This window comes from Ursus maritimus, unplaced genomic scaffold (genome assembly GCF_017311325.1).
Source record: "Ursus maritimus isolate PB19 unplaced genomic scaffold, ASM1731132v1 scaffold_12, whole genome shotgun sequence".
Lineage (NCBI taxonomy): Eukaryota > Metazoa > Chordata > Mammalia > Carnivora > Ursidae > Ursus > Ursus maritimus.
In genome coordinates, this window is record NW_024423564.1 from 4,953,532 (window position 1) to 4,967,728 (window position 14,197).

General features: G+C 43.5%; 1 long non-coding RNA gene across 1 annotated transcript; it reads right to left on the bottom strand.

Moving 5' to 3' along the window:
* Positions 1–4,271: 4,271 nt before the first annotated feature.
* Positions 4,272–12,597, bottom strand: LOC121102024. Its single transcript, XR_005834030.1, has 5 exons — positions 11,988–12,597; positions 10,911–11,069; positions 7,779–7,989; positions 4,906–4,990; positions 4,272–4,648 (listed from the first exon to the last, which is right to left on the bottom strand). It is a non-coding gene; the product is annotated as an uncharacterized LOC121102024 (long non-coding RNA).
* Positions 12,598–14,197: the final 1,600 nt, after the last annotated feature.

Genomic DNA, 14,197 nt, shown 5'->3' on the forward strand with positions numbered 1-14,197 from the left:
CAAGCTCCTCTAGTTTGTCTCTTGTATTTAGGGCTTCAACTATCATCGTATTACTGGTAACTCCTCAAACTTAAGGTCCAGGCCCCAATTTTTTGCTGCTTATTGGATACCTGTATTTGAATAGCCCATAAATTCTTCAGTGCATTTAAAACATTACTTCTATCCCAGTCCTCTCAAAGAAAAACCTAACCTCTGCTTCCCACTGTACTTGTAGTTTTTAAACCTCACCTGCTACCCCCACAAGTCATGAATTGCATTTGCTTCTTCTGTTTTCTCCTTTCACCTCTCCCCTATTAACCAAAGTCTATTTTTCGTAACTATCAAAATATTTCTCATCTGGCACTTCCTTTCCTTTTGGCCTTAGATTCGAGCTCTCATTAGCTTTAATTTGGGCTCTTGTAGTAGACTCCTGCTACTTACTTTATATACGTCCCTCTTAAACTCGCTACCATGTTAATACCAGAAATTTTCTTAAAGAGCTCATCATACCCCTATTTCCTTTGGTAAGATCACCAGTTTGCTTTCACAGTCTGACCCCACTGTGTAATTCCGGACTCCTTTGCCACTCAGCATCACCTCTTGTTTCAGTTACACCAAATTATCTAGCCTTCGCTAAATAGTCATGCACTTTACTTTTGCCTTGGCTCATTCATGCCTTTTCCCCAGAGTTTGTGTGTGTGTGTACTTCACCCCTATCCTTTTCACTTTCTTTTTATTTGTAAATTTCTTATGTGTGTGGTTTTTTTTAAAGATTTTATTTATTTATTTGAGAGAGCACAGAGGAGAGTGAGAGGAAGAAGCAGACTCCTCGCTGAGTGGAGAGCCTGATGCGGGATTCGATCCCAGGACCCTGAGATCATGACCTGAGCCAAAGGCAGATGCTTAACTGACTGAGCCACCCAGGCGTCCCTATCCTTTTCACTTTCAGTCTACTATAGAGTTCTCATCTTTCAAAGACCCAGCTCTATAGTCTCCTTTGTAAATCCTTCCTAACATTCTCACGTCATCCTTCCCACCAACCTGGGAGAAGATATGGATTCATCTTCTCGCAGCAACTTGTTCATACTTCTAGCATAAAACCTACAAACTTAAAATACAGTGTGCTCTTGTCGCCGCTATATGCTTTGTGAGGTCCCTGAGGTAGATACCAGTTGGTATTCACGTGTGTTTGAATCCTTGGCACGCGATACAATGGCAGACATGGAGGTACTAGGCAAATATTTGCAGAATGAGTAAACTGACCTAAAATAATTATGCAAAAGTTTTCTGGAAATGGGCTGCTCTGTAAGTCATGGATATACACATATTTTGAATGAAAATAGGAAAAAGCCAAAGTGGAATAAAGTGGTCTAGGCTTAATAAGGGATGGGAAGAGGGATGGCTCAGTCAGTTAAGCGTCTGACTCAATTTGCTCAGGTCATGATCTCAGGGCTGTGAGATCAAGCCCCATGTCGGATTCTGTGCTGGGTGTGGAGCCTGCTTGAGATTCTCTCTCCCTCTGGCCCTCCCCGCCGGCTCCCCCAACCCCGCCGCCTTAAATAACGGATGGGAAGGGGAAAAGGCAAATGAAACAGAAGAACAAAATAAAGGAAAAATAGGAAGATTCTAGCAACATATGGTGAACACATCGGAGAAAAGGAAGAGCGATAATACAGCAAATGAAATTGATTCTTTAGGGCAGAAACAATTGGAAGTAAGAAGGTGAAGAGGGAGAAGAGATTAAGATGTGGAGACAAATTTGACTTGAAGAGAAAGTACAAAAAAATAGACTGGCAGATATCGGTCTGGGGATGTTTTCAGTTGCCACAGAGGCATCACGCTTGTATATTGTATGGATAATATTAAGCGAGCTTTTCATGTCACTCAACCCCTTGCCAAATTGCCATCTGAAAATGTGACTCCAGTTCAATTATAAATACCTTGACCACCATGCCATATAAAGTAAGACATATTTTACCATGCTAGAGTTAAGAAACTGGTTTGGGGGCCTGGGTGGCTTCGTCAGTTAAGCACCCGACTCTTGATTTCGGCTCGGGTCATGATCTCAGTCATGAGATTGAGCCCAGTGTGGGGCTCAGTGCAAAGTTTGAGATTCTCTCTCTCCCCCTCTGCCCCTCGCCTGCTTGCGTGCACTCTCTAAATAAATAAATGAATGAATAAATAAATAAATAAATAAGATCTTAAAAAAATAAAAAAAAACTGGTTTATGGCTTAGTAGTGAGCAACCGATGGCAGTTTGCACCTGCCAAACTCCCAGTGATGCCCTTGCAAGTAGTGTGGATAGGCAGTGAGGTTTGTTGGGCTGGGCATGCAGAGGCAGGTAGTAAGCCCTATAAAAGTGAGGACTGAAGAGCATATTTATTCGCCTTTTGTTTGGCCATTTACATTAATATGGAAAGCGTGTTATTTGCACAGTTAGAACTTTAGAATGAAAGTACGTTGACTCTCGAGCTGGTTTTTCTTGGTTGTTTTCATCTTTTTTTTTTTCATCATTATTTTTTCTTTCATCTTTCTCAAAACTCAGTTTTCCCCATAGCAGAGTTGGGACTTATTATTGCAGAAGTCTGCTTGCTGAAGATTCTTAAAAACAAAACAAAACACTAAAGAACTTTTGAGCAAAAGTTTAAGAAGTTCTGCTACAGCCCATCCACTTGCTTGTGGGATTTATGTAGATATGTTTGTTTTTGTCCTTTTTGCTGCAATAACAGTGTAGCCTTGCTAGAATTATACAGAACAGTATATTTATTTTCATCAGTTAAACAGCGTAGTGTAAAATGGACATTACTGGAAAAGGATAGTGATTTATATGAAACCTCAACAGAGACAAACTACCGCCGTCACATGCAGCAGTGGTCTGTGGGGAACGTGGTGGGGAAGGCTGGAAAATACTGAACCCAGAGCCAGGAGACTTGGTTTCTAAATCCAGCTTGCCAGTCTGTAGCTATAAGGCTTAAGGTTACCTAGGTACCATGTGCCTCAGTTTCCTATGGTTGGAAAGTGGGAATGAGACCGGCTTCACCCACTTCACGTGGACTATTTGAGGATAAAAGCAGGTAAAAATGCAATAACAGTCGTGAAGATTTTATGAGCCATGAAGGGATCTCTAAGTACCACAGTGTATCACTATTATCATGACTATTCTAACTGTTCAAGGAAAGCAGTGGTGATCAGTGCAATTCTGCTCGTTCTTCTGGAAACTAACGACCTTGTTTTGTGATCACTTTATTACTGATCGGGCCATTTTCTGCCTGGTCTGGTTGTGTGGCAGTATTCAGGTCCATTTCTCGGGCTATTTCTCGGGCTATGATTTCATGTTCCCAGAAGAGGGCAGCAAAACTCCAGTCTGAAGACTGCCACTTCCTCAAAGTGTCTAATGTAGTGTTTGGAAAACAACTATACTGAAAAGAGAAGAGCTTTTAAAAAATTATGGTCTTTATGTGACAGACAAGGCAAATCTCATTGCTATAAATAAATACCATAACAAAAATACACTCATTTAAAATAATTGTTTGCCTTTTCTTTGTCCTCTGAGGAAAATAATTTGGGCTATTTCTTTAATCTCAGTTTAATGATTTGACCTGTACAAACAAAAACCTCTGGCCATGTTTTTCCATTTAACCCCAGAATTTTAGATCTCACATAGCACCAATTCTTTTTTTTTTTTTTAAAGATTTTATTTATTTGACAGAGACAGCCAGCGAGTGAGGGAACACAAGCAGGGGGAGTGGGAGAGGAAGAAGCAGGCTCCCAGTGGAGGAGCCTGATGTGGGGCTTGATCCCATAACGCCGGGATCACGCCCTGAGCCGAAGGCAGATGCTTAACGACGGTGCCACCCAGGAGCCCCACATAGCACCAATTCTTAAATAATTTTTTTTAAGCATGAAGAAAGTAAGTTGTTCAGGGCTGATTCTTTCCATTTAAGATGACTGGCTAAGTCCAAAGAATGATTCCCAACAGTGTCTAAATACGTCTGCCATAACATGCGTCTGTGTCATTCAGAGCAAATGTCATCTGTATCTAATATTTCTTATTCAAATTTGTTTAAAAATATGCTTGTGCTTGTATACCTTGTAAGAACATCAGCAGCTAACATTTGAACTGTTCTTTTCAAAAATTTTTTACTTTAATTTTTTAAATTATGTTATGTTAGTCACCATATAGTACATCATTAGTTTTTGATGTAGTGTTCCATGATTCATTGTTTGCATTCTTTTTTTTTTTAGAGAGAGAGAGAGTGTGAGTGAGGGGAGGGATGGAGGGGAGGGAGAGAGAGAATCTCAAGCAGGCTCTATGCTCAGTGCAGAGCCCAACGTGGGGCTCGATCCCAGGACCCTGAGATCATGACCTGAGCTGAAATCAAGAGTTGAACGCTTAACCGACTGAGCCACCCAGGCAACCGTGAACTGTTCTTAAATAGCATGTAAGGTGCTTTTCTACATGTTATCATGTATGTTGATAGCCACTATCCCCATCTTACCGATAAATTTTCTCATCTGTGATTAGAATAGCTGTTCTTTGCTTGAAGAGAAAAGTGCAGGCGGGGGTCCCTTGTGGCAAGAGAGTCCTGAGGTGAGTATTTTCTCTCCCCTAATAGGTGGTACAAGAGGTGGTACAATTCTGAATCTGATCCTTTTTCTGTGTGCTTTACTGTAATTAGAGATGGGGTAGAACGGCTTTCAGGTATAGTTTTTCAATCCCTTCTGCTTTTGTCAGCTCATTGCTAGCTCTGCTCTTTGAAAAAAAAAAACCTACTCTGTTTCCCACTCCACTCCCTCTACCACCTCCCTCAAGTCAGAGTCCTCGTCCCATCCCAGCTAAACCTCTTCCTGTTCCTAAGAATTGCCTCACATTCTTGGCTTAATGTAGACCAACACCCCTACACTGGCACCAGGGAGTGTACAGACCTCCTTTATTGGTTGAAAGTTCTTGTCTGGTGAGCATGGAGTAAGTCACCCACTTCCTGACTTCCAGCCCTGGCTGAATTTGCATCTGGAAAAGAAAATATTCCTTGGATTTGTGTTTGCTTGCTTATAAATATCCTTCACTTCACCCCTACCCTGGAAGGAGGAAGATTTTACCAAGTAGGTAAAGCGTGGAAGGGCATTTGAGGGAGAGGAAACAGTCGGCATGCCTTGCTATTTCTAATTCTTCACTTCTCCCTCTCTCACACACAGACTAATCTGGCACCGACTCCCACTGTACAGACGGGGATTTCATGAAGGACAGTAATGTCCCCCATTACTAAACCCGGTGGCTATATCAATCTTTGTCTTACCTGACACTGAGCAGAAACGGACACCATCAATCTCCTCGATAGACTCACCGTCTTCCTGTGGTTTCCACACACTGTTATTCCCCCCTACCTTCCTCATGGATCCTAGGCACCTTTGCAAGCTCTCTACCAACTCCTTAGGTGTTGGTGTTCCTCAGGACCCTGTCCTATGTCAGCCTGTCTTCCCTCTACACCTCATCTGAGAAATCTCCTCTCTTCCATGGCTTTATGAGAGTTATATGCCGCTGACTCCCAAATCTCATCTCCCCTGAACTCCACACTAATATAACAACTACCTTCTGGAACCTCTCTGATTGGATATTCCTAAGTCATATTAATCAACTCACTTTCTCAGGCTATTCCTCTTCTGATGTTCCTTTTCCTAATATATGCCACAACATCCACCCAGTTGCCCTAGCTAGAAACCAGGGATTCATCTTTGATTTCTCTTTTGCTCACTCTCTCCATTCAATCAATAACCAAGTCCAGTAAAATCGACTTCTTTGAATCTACCCACTTATTCTCATCCTCACCTGGCCTAAGCAGTCACCTCTGGACTTTTGTAAGTCTTTGCTGGTTTCCTGCTTCTAGTTTTTCTCCCCTTGGATCATTTTCCACCAGCTACGAGAAAGGTTTTTTTTATAAATGCACTTCTGGTAAATTCACCTCCTCCATTTAAAATCATTTAGTTGCTTCCCACTATCCTTAGGCTAGAGTCCAAACGTCTTAGCATGGCTCGTAAGCTCTCCACGATCAGTCACCTGCCTAGCTGCCATCAGCCTGCACTCCACTCATGCTGGGCTCCCGTGGTGCAAACACACGCTGCCTTCTCTTGCTTCTAGGCCTTCACAAACTCTTGTTCCTTTGCCTGGGCCTCAAACCTGTCTAATCTAAATTCTACCCCCAAATTGTCATTTATCTTATTCCTGAATCAGACCTGAATTTGGATACTTAATTTTAAATTATTTCTTGAATTAAAACCCCAGTTCACCTCATCTCACCTATAGATTTCTTATTTCTTTGAAAAATACCTCCAAAGGTATGTTCCAATGAAAATATATTTGAGCTGATTAACTTAGATCAGGATTGACTTTTACCATAGCTGAATGTGAGCTGGAACATATTTTTTAAATTACTGGAATGTTTTCTGGATTGTTATTCATCATGGCATTCTATCTTGGGAATTTTTTCTTCATTTCCAGCTGGCTTACACCACTCTCCTTTCTCACCTCTCAGCCCTTTCTTCCCCTCGGGTTGCCCTACACTTGCCCCCCGATGGACCCAGTTTGCATGCAGCGGTAGCTGCTGTGGGGCTGTGGTTAAATAGAACTGCTCAGACTGCAACAGGAAAGCACTGAATCGAAAGCAAAGGGGAGGAAGCACAAACCGATACCCACCACAAAGCTGCTGAGTGCCCAGCATGACCCAAGCCGCACCCTCTGATGAGGAGCCTTGTGGAGGAGGAAGAAGCCACAGCGTTTAATAAATCATCAGCACAGCCTGTCCTCCACTTCCCCTGAGCCAGCCTTCCTGGGTCACCCATGAGTGTCCCCAGGTCTGGCCTAAGTAGGTGGGTGATGACAGCAAAGCCACCAGAGAGGCAGAGGCTGGGGGAAAGTCCCTGAAATGAATGACTGTGGACCTTCCGTCTCAGACGCTCCACCTGGTCCAGCTCTGTGCATGTTTTGAAGGAGCTCTCTGTGTGGGATGGTCAGATGAAGGACCCCGTGGTCCCTAAAAGTCCTTTGGCTACCTGCCTGACAAGCTGTTTCTCGTGGTGGCCGAAACTGTTTTATTTTATAAGGAAAGATCAAGTCCCTATGAGCTACCGTTTGAGAACTTGAAATTCACACTCACGTACACATGACTATTTGCAGACTCTTTGCTGACTTCAGGAGAGGGAGCAGGAGAAAGGAACGAGATGGCACATCAGAGAAATGTTCCACCTACTTTCTGAGTTTGCCCATCGCCTACCCTGGCTTTTCACACTTGTCCCCTTTGTTGTCAAAGGAGGTACTGATTGTTCAGCAGCCTGAATTATAGGGAAGCGGGTGGAAAGTGCAGGGAAGTGGGTAGTAGCTATGTTTAGATTTGAAACGCTGGTAAGTTTGGGAACTCCGTGGACTGCTAGAGCCTCGTAGTGGCTCATTCCCTCTGGATCTGGGGAGGTGGGAGCCGGGCCCTGCTTCTGCAGCTGGAGAAGCAGAGCACTGAGAAGAGGCACAGCCATCTCAATCTGGAGGAAAGGCGCTTTGCTTGGCTGAAAGTGGGCACTGCGTCTTCACAGAGTGCCAGACTCACACTTCACATAAGAGAACAGGAAATATGGTTCGTGCAGCTGGGAGGGGAGAGAGAACTCACTGTGGACCAAGGCTGTGAACTCACTCATGGCCTTCTGTCACCCCATTTTCCTCTCCTGTAAGTGACCAGGACTGACTCCTGGGAGCACTGGGGAGCAGGTGAAGCATGCCTTTGGGCAAACCCCCTTCCCTTCTGCTGGCTCACCTCTGCTGATAGGCTCCACTTTTGTGTTCTCTTCGTCCCAGAAAATCTTCCAAGATCTAGATCGTTAATGAAATTTCAATGGAGGAATGGTAGGTACTTTGATAGGAGGTGAGGTGAGGGAAAGAGTTCTTCTCTTACAAGGCCAGATCTAAAGTGGCAAAAACGTGGTCTCTGTTTTAGCAGCCCCAACAGCAGTGAGTTGGAATGGATCCTAATAAAGGAAAAAGGGAATGGAGTCTGTAGTCAGATGATTTTGCTTTGAAACGATCCTTGCCTCCCTCCCTCCCTCCTTCTTTCCTTTCTTCCTCCCTTTCAGAGAGGAAGGACGGGGAAGTAGCCAAGAATCGGAAGCTCCTTGAAGCTCAGAGGAATGCTACAAGCTTCCCAAGCCAGACTGCCTGCCCAGAGGTTGCCCGCTGACTTGAGTGGTCAAGGACTCATTCTGTTAAACCCACAAGTTGTGTTTAATAACCAGGCATGATCCAAGCTGTACAGAGCGCCTGACTGTGCTCCCCAGGTGCTGTCAGCTTGTGACCTGCCCTGCCACACTACATTACTTACACAGGGAAATGAACAAAATGAGTGCAAAGAAGGGGAGATGATGAGTGTGAGCTGCTTTTGAAAAAGCTTCCTCAGGAGGAGAGAGATGAGTTGGCTGGAGGGCACGTGAAGTAAAGAATGGATTTCATTTTTTTAGACCGAGAGAGGTTTAAGTATGTTTACATACTTGAGGAGAGATCTCACTTCATTCCTAAATTTTGATTCTCTCCCCTGGGGAGAAAAAAGAAGAGGTTTCTCTGAAGATTAAAATTAAATGAAAATCAAATGCATGGTGGTGGCATTTATACTGCAAAGCCCTTTACACATGCTAATTATTATAACTATCATCATCTAGCGTCTGTACAGATGAGTAAGCCCTGGTCACAGCTGTTCTGTCTTGGGCTTTTCTACCCTATGTGACGCACTGTGAGGAGGAGGTGGGCTCTTGAGTCGGCAAGTCCACGACCTGACAGGGACAGGCTAATAGTGGTGTGACCTGTATCTCGCCATGCTTTGAACTTTGGGGAGACAGTGTTTGCCTCCACGAGTGTGTGCATCTTACTAGATACAACAAGTTTCTTATTTTAAAATCCTCATTTAAAAAAATGGACACATTTCAGATCCAACAACTCTCTAAAAAGCTTTGATTTAGGGAAAACATTTTTAGAAATTAAAAATACCCTTCTTGAGAGGCAAGAGATATACAAATAGGATTATAAACGTGGATTTCTGCTTAGACAAAGAAGCAGTTTCCTAAAAGTTACCTCATGTTAATTCACAGCTTTGTTAAGAAGGGTCAACACTTTATCTTTTCTGGCTATTTGCAGAATCGCATTATAATTGTGCTTTGATACAAATTTGGCAACAGCAGCATGATTCCTTTCCCAATTATCTACAGTGCTCGCATACTTCACCGAGTAATTTCCATCAGCTCTACACAGCATGATACACATAGCGAATCAGTGAAGTTTTTATTCTTTTAATTATTTGCTTTGCAGTTTTGCTCTGAACCATCCCACCTCCATTCCTATAGCGTAAAGATACCCTGCAAATTCCATTCCCACATTTCCTCTCCCTTTCCTGCCTGGCTTTCCAACCTTAGGACGATTTATGTCTTCATTTCTGGGTGCATCTCTTTGCCTATTCCTTATCATCCCTCCCCCGTCCCTTATGCTGTCCTCCTCTTCCCCTGGCCCCTCTCTGTCTCCAGCTTTTATTACTAGCGACCCTGTAGGCCAGTCCCATTCCATATTCCTTCATGCATTACACGAACTAATTTTTTGAGGGCACTGAACAGAACAATGTGGTGTCATTTTCCCAGAACAAGCAGCCACTTCTTAGAAATAGCTGTACTGAGATAAAATGTATATTCTGTAAAGCTCACCCCTTTAAAGTACACCATTCAATGATTTTAGTATATAGTGTTTTGCACCCATCACCTTAATGTTAGAATATTTTCATCATCCCAAAAAGAAACCTGTACCAGTTAGCCCTCACACACCGTTTCCACTCCCCCACCCCTCTTTTGCTCTCCTTAATTCTAGGCAACCACTAATCTACTTTCTGTTTCTATGGATTTACCTGCACTAAACATTTTATATAGATGAGCTCACACGATAGGTGGTCTTTTGTGCCCGGCGTCATTCACCTAGCAAAATGTTTCTGAAGCTCCACCATATTGTAGCCTGTTTCTGTACTTTGTGGCTTTTTATTACCAAAGAGTATTGCACTGTATGGCTGTATCACATTTCGTTTATCCGTTTGTTGGCTGCGGTATATTTGGGTAATTTCCTTTTTTTTATTATGTGAATAAAGCTGCTATGAACATTCACGTACAAGTTTTCGTGTGGACATATGTTTTCATTTCTCTTCGGTAGATAGCCAGGATTGGAATTGCTAGGTCATATGGTAACTCTATTTTTAGCATTGAGAGGGACTGCCAAACCATTTTCCAAAGTGGCTACACCATTTTACTTTCCCATCAGCAGAGATTTCAATTTCTCCACATCCTCACCAAAAATTGTTATTATCTGCCTTTTTTTATTTAGCCATTCTAGTGGGTGAAATTGCATTTCCCTAATGACTTTCTGCGTTATTAGCCATTTGTATATTTTCTTTGGAAAAGAGTCTCTTGTAACTGCCCATTTTTAAGTTGGGTTGTCTTTTTATTATTGAATTGTAAGAGTTTTAAATATTCTAGATACAAGTCCCTTATCAGATTTATGATTTGCAAATATTTTCTCTCATTCTCTGGGCTGTCCTTTCAGCTTTTCTCAAGGTATTCTCTGAACACAATAACTTTTTTTTTTAAAGATTTTATTTATTTATTTGACAGAGATAGCCAGCGAGAGAGGGAACACAGGCAGGGGGAGTGGGAGAGGAAGAAGCAGGCTCCCAGCGGAGGAGCCTGATGTGGGTCGATCCCAGAGCCGGGATCATGCCCTGAGCCAAAGGGAGACACTTAACAACTGTGCCACCCAGGCGCCCCTGAACACAATAGCTTTTAATTTTGATGAAGTTCAACACAAAAATCTTTTGTATTGGTGTTCTCTCTGAGAAATCATTGCCCAATCCAAGACCACAAAGACTTACTTTGAAGGTTTCTTTTAAAAGTCTTATAGTTTTGGGGCACCTGGGTGGCTCAGTCGGCTAAGCATCTGCCTTGGGCTCAGGTCATGACCCCAGAGTCAGTGGGGAGTCTGCTTCTCCCTCTCCCTTTACGCCGCTCCCCTGTTCATGTGCTCGCGCTCTCTGTCTAAACAAACAAACAAACAAATAAATAAATAAATAAATAAATAATTTATTAAAAAAATAAAAGTCTTACAGTTTTAGCCCCTACATTTAGGTCTGTGATTCATTTTGAGTTAATTTTTGTGTATGATATTTACTAGAGGTCCAGCTTAGTTTGTTTGCATGTGTTTACTCAGTTGTTCCAGCACCATTTGTTGAAAAGGCTATTCTTTTCCTATTGAATTTTCTTGGCCTCATTGTCAAAAATCAACGGACTATAATTGTTAGGGTTTACTTGTGGATTCTTAAATCATTCCATCGATCCCAATGTTTATCCTTATGCCAGTATCACACCGTCTTGATTACTGAAGTCTTTCAGCATGAGTCTACCAACTTTGTTCATTTCCAAGATCGTCTGGCTATTCTGAGTTTCTTGCATTTCTGTATGAAATTTAGGACCAGCAGAAATTGACAAACTGGTCTTGCAATCCATAAGAATGCATCTGCCCCTAATACATAATGAAACATTTTCTTCCATACTTAGAATGAAATTGGATAAGGAAGACTGAGCAAGTCCGCTCTGGAATGGTAGAAAGCAAGGGCATCCTTTGACAGGGGAACCAAACGGATGGGGGAGGGGAATAAACCGAGTCAAAAAGCTTGTGAACTTCCCACCCTGGTGAGAGGGATATTTGTTCAGGGGAGGCAGTTTGATCTAGCACCAGGGGACACTGTGGAAGATAATTGAAATTAAGTCCATTGATCTCCCTAGAAGGAAAAAAAAGGGGGGGTCTCCAAGTCAGCAGTATTGTTAGTTTGTTGATTCTTACAGAAGATTCCATCTAACTAAGGGAAGCAGCTGGCCCTTTCTCAGGGCTGTAAGACCCTGAGGAAAAGTGAAGAAAAAAAATGAAGAAATCCCTCCATGTCTTTGCTCACCTCTGTCCGTAGCGAGCACTAAACTTTGTCTATCTTTGTTACCCTTCCCCTTTATAAGTTCCTCAAAAGGAGAAGGAGGAGAGGGCGAAAAAGAAGAAAACCCTAGTGGGAGAGAGGGTGAGAGATGCTGGCGATAGGAGAGGAATTCCGGAGCATCTTAAATGAAGGATCTTTCAGGCCCTGCTGGCGGAGCCTACTAAGGAGGAGACAGTATGGAACAAGAGGCATAACGATGGTCCCCTTCTCCGACTCAGTGATCCAGCTCCAGGAGTTCATCCTAAGGAAAGAAGACATGCAAAGAGTGTGAGTGGCAATGTGAATAGAAAGATGATCTGTGATAATGCCCGCTGGGACACCTAGATCCCACAATAGATGCTCTGCGACACCCGGGCACGTGAGACAGGAGGTGATCACCCTGGTCCCACTGTCAACATACACCCTGAGTTGCCTCGCTCCTCACTGCACCCTTCACTTCCCCAGGTTCCGGTCACACCGTCTGTCACCCGAATTATTGCAACGACCTCTCAACGTGTCTTTCTGCTTCCGCCCTGCTCCCCATCCCCTGGTCTACTCTCAACACCGTAGTCACAGGGATCGTTTTGAAAATGAAAATGTGTCGATCCTCCACTCAAAAGCTTCCACGGCCGCCTTCTTGTTTTGTTCTCCCCCCACCCCCGCTGCCCCGCCTCACGCCCTCGCACTTGTCACCTTGCCTGACTTACCGATTTGGGTTATCGACTGCGTCCGCCCATAGAAGCTGTGCTCTCCGGGAGCGGGGATCCATGCACAATGCTCCCGGCTATAGCCTCAGCGTCTTGATCATGCCTGGCGTGGAGAAGCTGTTTAATAAATATTTGTTGCATGAATGATTATGTCCACAAAAGTAATACTTATGAAAATGAGGTTGTGATTTTGAAAGCGGGAAAGTATAAAGGTATAAACTGTGACACATGCAGTGACCACGGCAATGTGGTGTCAGGCTGTCTGGAGGCTGCAGCATTGGAGAGATTTGGATTCGAATCCCCCTAAAACTAAAATAACACTGTATGTTAACTCTACCGGAATTAAAATTAAAGAAGAATTAAAGGAGGTTAGAAAGGCGTGCAGAAGGCAAGAGTAAAACCTCACGGCAGAGCTCATAGGCAGCAAGTCAGGCATGGAGCACCAGCCCTGCTGTCTGAGAAATCGAGTGTGATCTGAACATCTGAGTGTTTACAAAGAGAACACTGCCCTCCCTCTTCCTCTTAAAGTTGCAGAAAGCAACACAATGCGATGAGCACGGGTCTTAGAGAAGTACCAGCTCTATTACTCTCCTGGCTTGGCGATCTTGGGTGAAGCCTCTAACCACCTGCTTTCCCCCCACCCCCAGAACTATTTCAGTTCTTGATCCACAAATGAGGTTGGACTGGATGACTTTGGAGTTCCCGTCATGCTTTGAAGCAGTCCCGAATATAGACGACGTTGGTAGTTTTCTGTGCTGGAGGTTCAAGCAGCGGGGATGGGCATCTGGACTCTGGGTGTCCCCTCCCAGCAGCGTTACCCTTCACGCCCTTGTTCTGCAGCATAACTCGAGAAGGCGTTTCTGGCTCGCCTCTAAACCTGGGGTCTCCGGTCCTCCTGCAGCACCTGTGAACCACCAGATATCCCTTCATAAATTCATCTTCTGCTTAAATTAATTGGAGTTTGTTTTTGTGGCTTGCAACCCAAACCCCTGACCAGTACGTCCATTGTTTTTCTAAAACATACACTTGATTGAAAAAGAGCAAGTAAAAAACAATATTTAAGACAGAAACAACAACATCTCCTTCCCTTTCTTGGCCTCTTACTGTGCCACTTTCCTTCTTGAGAGGTAGTCAAAGTAGCTAGTTTCTTATATATTCCTCAGAGATAGTCTCTGTCGTATGTAAACCTATCAATGTCTGTAAGAAAAATACTTTATGGGGCCCTGGGTGGCTCAGTCAGTAAGTGTCTGCCTTAGGCTCAGGTCATTATCCCAGGGTCTGAGATCGAGCCGCAATGGGCTCCGCGCCAGGGAGCCTGCTTCTCCTTTCTTTTCCTCTTGTGCTCTCCCTGGCTATCTCTCCCTCTCTCAAATAAAGAAGTAAAATCTTAAAAATAAAATACTTTCTAAAAACCACATGCAGACCAGTGGGGTCATTCTATGCACACAGTTCGTTATTCTGCTTTTAAACTTAATCTATGTTGGAGAC